The following is a 6,993-nucleotide window of genomic DNA, read 5'->3' as shown; positions in this document are numbered from 1 at the left end:
CGATTCAACACACGTGAAACGTCTCTGAAATCTACTTATATAGAAGTCCCATAAAACTCAGATTACACAGAAGTTGGAAGCCAAACAGAAATAGAAGTCTAAAATAAATATTATAATTTCCCGTCCATGCGCGGCCGCTCAGCATAGCTGAGCGGGCGCTCAGCTTCCTGCGCGGCCGCTCAGCATAGCTGAGCGGGCGCTCAGACCCCTACTGGAAAATATCTGATTTTTGCTCCGTTTGTTCGCTGTAATCTGCTCCTCTCTTCCCTCTTGCAATGCTAGACACATGCCAAGGCTTATTATTGATGATTACTCCCCCGAAATACAAGTATTACCCTGAAATGCACAAACACTAGAAAAATGCATCAAATACACAAAATACACACCAATTTAAGCCATTTTAAGACGTTCTAAGTGGTATAAAATGCCACTTATCACACCCCCAAACTTAAATCGATGCTTGTCCTCAAGCGTCACAGACTCAAAAACAAATAAAAATATGCATGAATGCAATCTATATGAAATGCAGCGATCCCCTTTACTACGAACAAACCAACCAACTTACAACATCTCAACAAATGCAATTAGGCAACTAAAGATCAATCAAATCATGCCAACTAACATACAGCCAAAAACGTGGTGTGTGCAGATGCTTAACAGATATCCTCCAGAACTAAATCAATTATTAGGACTCAACTATCATCAAGGCAATCACATGATTATACAAGGAATAAAAATTCTAGGCACAAAGTGACTTATAACACTACGAGAATCCTGGAGCTTATTACGGAATCATGCTTTTTATTAATAACAGTAATGCTTATTTGACCGTGAAATGAGTGAGGTCCATAAAAGACTTATACAATGGTATCCATGTAGCGAGCGTTAGGTTAGCGGATCCCAGACTCTAAAAGCCTTTGGTCACTAGGCACAAAGTCCCCTAAGAACTTAATAACTTGAATACCAAAGAGCCCACTCGTGATCAATTATGCATAAACACATACTCTTTTTTCTTCTTTTTTCTTTTTTGTTCTTTTCTTTTTTTTTCAAAATTTCTGAGCAAGTGCGTTTCGCTCCATCTTGCTCAACCCTAGACTACTCGCATAACATACGAGCCGGCTACTAGCCATTTGACGCCTAGCCACAATTAGCAACAAATTCCATTTTTTTACTCCATTTTTTTCTTTTTCATGCCCTTATCACTAAGAACCTATTATAAAATTCTAAGCATAATAAATAGATTAACCTCGAAACAATCAGATCATAATAAAAATCTAGTCCTTAAGCATTCTCTAAGACTTAGTGAAAATACAAGTGCTTCTAGCATGCATATCAACCTACATGACTCAACATCACTTTAATGTTATCACTACACTCGCATCAACATCACAAATCAGTCGGTAAATCATCGCAAAAGGGATCATGGTATATGCATGAGCTACATGATATGATAAGTAAATAAAGCTATAAAAAAAACTATATGGCAAAAATTATGCAATTATATGAACTAACTATCATGAATATGCGGCTATATGACACACACACAAAATATTCCTTAACTACCACCCCCAAACTTAAAATCTTCACTGTCCCCAGTGAAGGTAGTAGAAAGGAACACAGGGTATACTTATTCGGAGTCATCATCATCATCACCCTCAGTGGGTGGTGTATCAGGAGGCGGATATGCAGAGTCCTCACCAAAAACTGGCCACTGGATGTCAGCTCCAAGGCCTCGAAAAGCAGTCCCTAACGCAAGGGTGAGCTCATGAGCAAACCTGCTATGCGTCTCATACATAGCATCCATCCTCCGTGACAGCCTCCTATATTGGACATCAGCCATCCCAGCACCCTCCTGAGCTCTCGAAGAACCAGCCTCATCACGCCTAGGCCTCGCCATAGTAGCACCTCGTGCTGGACGCCCTCCTGGAAGACGATAACCCAGCCCATGCTCCTCGGGCTCACCACCGGTCCACTCCTGCATCGCATTCAGAGTCCCGGAATCAATAGGTGCGGCCGGCAACTGTAACTGCTCATGAGACGGCCACTGAACTCCTACCGCTCGACAAAGCTTAGTAACCGTGGATGCATAAGGGATGTTCATGTGCTTAGCTCCCCTTAAAAACTTCAGAATTCCTTGGTAGATGAACTCACTAAGGTCCACATAATACTCCTCATTCAAAATTCCCCACAACAATTGTGCTCTCTCAACTGTGACCTCATGTGCATGCGAAAAAGGCAGAATATTAGCACAAATAAACGCATTCCATGCACGGGCATACCTGTTCATCGCAATCGCCGGAAAGTGACGATACTCATTAGTTCCAGTCTTGAAAGCCCAAACTGTGTCCGTCCTACAGAGAGTAGTACAAATCAAATCTAAGTCAAAATCCTCAGCAGTCTTCTCGTTCCAGTTCTCCTTCGTGGGCTTCCTCTCTCGCTGCCCAATCACACGGCGAATCGCCGCTGGGTGATAATCCACCGTCATCCCCCGGACCACAGAAAACCCATTCTTCTCAGCCTTCGCGTTCGCATAGAACTCGCGAACCACGCTCATCGGCACTGCTTCAGGCGACTCGCATAAAGCTATCAACCCCTTCTCAGCAATCATAGGTAACAACTCACCATCCCTCCCTGATGGTAAAAATCCCCTCTCCTTCAGAATCGGCTTCCCCAAAAGCCTAGTGTACTCCTCCTCCGCAGCCCTATCATTCAATCGAGGCCTCGCAGCAGTACCCCTCGAAGAATCAGTCGTAGGCACAGTGCTGCTGCTATAAATAATCCTTGCTCTCTTGGGTGCCATTGAATCTGAATAAAAGTGCTTGCGAATTGTATTTTTGTGTTTGGGAGAGAGTTTGAGTGTAGAAGTTGTGTGGGAGATATATGGGATAGGTGTATGTATATATAGGGAATGGATTAGGGTAGAATTTGATTAGGAGTGGGTTTAGGAGCGGGAGCTCAGGGGGTCACTGAAAAAAAAAATTTCAACCCGATTTTTCTGATTTTTTTGTGGTTTTGGCTAGGTTATTAACTTCTAAGGGTTCCTGTAACAACAAATCATGGGTTGCCTCCCACGCAGCGCTTCTTTTTCGTCATTAGCTTGACGTTGCGTTCCTTCCTCAAGTTGACAATAAAATGGCACTAACCACTTCTCGGTTTGCTGTGTCCCCATAGTAGTGCTTCAAACGTTGACCATTAACCTTGAATGCTTGGTCCGGATCATTCTCAAAAATCTCCACCGCTCCGTGTGGAAACACAGTTTTGACAATAAAAGGTCCAGACCACCTTGATTTCAACTTCCCAGGAAAAAGTCGGAGACGAGAGTTGAATAAGAGAACTTGTTGCCCCGGCACGAATAACTTAGAATGTAGCTTCCTATCGTGCCACCTCTTCACCTTTTCCTTATACATTTTGTTGTTCTCGTACGCTTGGAGTCGAAATTCATCAAGTTCATTAAGCTGAAGCATTCGCTTCTTTCCAGCTGCATCTAGATCCAGGTTCAACTTTTTCAACGCCCAATAGGCCTTATACTCAAGCTTCGTCGGTAAATGACATCCCTTACCATACACCAGTTGAAATGGGGACATACCAAGTGGAGTTTTGTATGCTGTTCTGTAAGCCCAAACAGCTTCATCGAGCTTTAAAGACCAATCCTTCCTTGATGGACAAACAACCTTCTCTAGAATGCGCTTGATCTCTCTGTTAGACACTTCCGCTTGACCATTTGTTTGCGGATGATAGGCAGTAGCAACTCGATGATTCACATTATAATGCTGCATCATAGAAGTGAACTTACGGTTGCAGAAATGCGACCCTTCATCACTTATGATTACCTGAGGCGTTCCAAACCTTGTGAAAATTTTCTTATGAAGAAAATTCAACACTGCCTTTGCATCATTTTTCGGTAGAGCTTTGACTTCTACCCATTTTGAGACATAATCGACTGCCAGCAAGATGTACTGATTGTTGCAGGATGAGACAAAAGGCCCCATGAAACTGATTCCCCAAACATCATAGACCTTGACTTCAAGCATCACATTTAACGGCATCTCATTCTTTCTCGTCAAATTTCCCACTCTTTGGTAACGATCACACCTTAAAACAAACTGATGAGCATCCTTAAACAAAGTAGGCTAGAAAAAACCTACTTGCAGAATACGAGATGCCGTCTTCTCACCACCATAGTGTCCACCATAAACTATGGAGTGGCAGTCTCGTAATATCCCCTTCGTCTCACAGAACGGGATACATCTCCTGATGATCTGTCAGCTCCCTGTCTAAACAAGTATGGTTCATCCCACATATACCACTTCACCTCATGCAGGAACTTCTTCTTTTGAGCTGAGGTCAAATTAGGAGGCAAAATATTGCTGACAAGATAGTTTGCAATATCTGCAAACCATGGATCTTCCTCCTGAATGGCGAACAACTGCTCATCCGGAAAAGATTCGTTGATCAATGTCTTATCCTGTGAAGTAGACTCGGGATTTTCCAATCTAGAGAGATGGTCAGCTACTTGATTCTCAGTACCTTTCCGATCCTTGATCTCTAAATCAAATTCCTGTAGTAAGAGCACCCAACGAATGAGTCTCGGCTTCGAATCCTTCTTGGAAACCAAATAGCGAATGGCCGCATGATCAGTGAATACTGTCACTTTTGTCCCAAGCAGGTAAGATCGAAATTTCTCGAAACCAAAGACTATAGCTAAGAGCTCCTTCTCAGTAGTGGTGTAATTCATTTGGGCCTCATTTAAGATCTTGCTAGCATAGTAGACCACATGAAAGAGATTATTCTTGCGCTGCCCAAGAACTGCACAGTGATTAAACTCTTCTTAAGAGTCTCGAATGCCGTCAAACATTCATCATCAAATTTGAAAGGCACATCTTTCTCAAGCAAGTTGCACAGCGGCTTAGATATCTTCGAAAAGTCCTCGATGAAACGCCGATAAAAACCCGCATGACCAAGAAAACTACGGTTTCCTTTCACATAAATAGGTGGTGGGAGATTTTCAATGACACCCACCTTGGCTTTATCCACCTCAAGACCCTTGCTAGAGACCTTATGCCCAAGAATAATGCCTTCACGCACCATAAAATGACATTTTTCCCAATTGAGCACCAAATTAGTTTCCACACACCTTTTGAGCACAGCACGCAGATTATTTAAACATTCATCATACGAATGTCCAAAGACGGAGAAGTCGTCCATGAACACCTCGACATTATTCCCAATCATGTTAGAGAATATATCCATCATACATCTCTGAAAAGTGGCTGGTGCGCCACATAACCCAAATGAAACTCTGCGAAAAGCAAATGTGCCAAATGGACAAGTGAAGGTAGTTTTTTCTTGATCCTCTGGTGCAATACAAATCTGATTATACCCTGAGTAACCATCCAGAAGACAATAATCTCATGACCAGCCAACCTGTCAAGCATCTGATCAATAAATGGAAGAGGGAAGTGATCCTTCCTCGTGGCCTTGTTCAACTTTCGGTAGTCCATGCATACTCTCCATCCTGTAACTGTTCGAGTGGGAATGAGCTCATTCTTCTCATTTGCTACCACAGTGATACCTCCTTTTCTTAGGTACACATTGCACGGGGCTCACCCAAGAACTGTAAGAAATAGCATAAATGATGCCTGCATCCAACCATTTCAGAATTTCTTTCTTCACCACCTCTTTCATGATAGGATTAAGTCTGCGTTGTTGCTCAACATTTGGCTTACTACCCTCCTCTAGCAAAATCTTATGCATGCAATATGAAGGGCTGATCCCTTTGATGTCTGCTATGGTCCATCCAATAGTTGATTTGAATTCTCTCAAAATCCTTAAGAGCTTGTCCTCCTCACTACCTGAAAGGTCAAATGCAATAATAATAGGTAAAGTAGATGCATCACCTAAAAAAGCATACCTCAAGTGTTCAGGTAATGGCTTAAGTTCCAAGGTAGGTGCTTCCTCAATTGATGGTTTGAGCTTTCCTTCAGCATTCTTGAGGTCAGAAGTACCAAGAGATTCAAATGGCATGTCCAGCTTTCGCTTCCAGGGAGAAGCGTTAAGATATTGTAATTGCTCGTTGTCATCTTCATCATCACTATCAAAATCCCCCAATAAGGCCTTTTCTAATGCATCAGACATTAGCATATGATCGAGTTCTGAAGTAACCGTGGAATCAATTACATCCACTTTTAAGCACTCCTCATCTTCTGTAGGGAATTTTATTGCTTTAAATACATTGAAGGTCACATCCTGATCCTGCACCCGCATAGTAAGTTCACCTTTCTGCACATCTATCAAGGTATGGCCAGTAGCCAAGAAAGGTCTTCCCAAGATTATGAGAATCTTCTTATCTTCCTCGAAATCCAGAATAATAAAGTCTGCAGGAAAGAAGAGCTTATCCACCTTGACTAGCACATCCTCGACTATGCCCCTTGGGTAAGTAATAGAACGATCAGCCAATTGTAGAGACATGTAGGTGGGTTTTGGATCAGGCAAATCCAACTTTTTAAAGATCGACAACGGCATCAGATTGATGTTTGCTCCCAAATCACAAAGGCACTTGTCAAACGACAACTTGCCAATGGTGCAAGGAATGGTGAAGCTACCTGGATCTTTAAGCTTTGGAGGTAGCTTTTGCTGTAGCACTGCCCTGCATTCTTCCGTTAGAGCAACGGTCTCAAGGCCATCCAGTTTCACCTTCCTTGAAAGAATACTCTTCATAAACTTCATATACTGCACTATATGTGTTATCATTATTGAGAAGATTATACATTGTAACCTAGCAGCTCTTAGTGATATTTGTTCATCACTGAGAGAGAACAACAGCTCTTATTGTAACAGAGTTTATTCAATATACTTGATCTTTGTTACATACTTGTGTTAAATCGATTTGATTGTATAAACACTGTATTCAACCCCCTTCTACAGTGTTGTGTGACCTACGCAGCTGCACTTCCCTGTTGAGGATATGATTGCCTTTGAGCATACTGCTGTGGT

The sequence above is a fragment of the Apium graveolens genome, chromosome 2, assembly GCF_009905375.1.
Source record: "Apium graveolens cultivar Ventura chromosome 2, ASM990537v1, whole genome shotgun sequence".
In the NCBI taxonomy this organism is placed as follows: Eukaryota; Viridiplantae; Streptophyta; class Magnoliopsida; order Apiales; family Apiaceae; genus Apium; species Apium graveolens.
The sequence above is the reverse complement of the archived record's forward strand: the minus strand, read 5'-3'. Positions refer to the sequence as shown.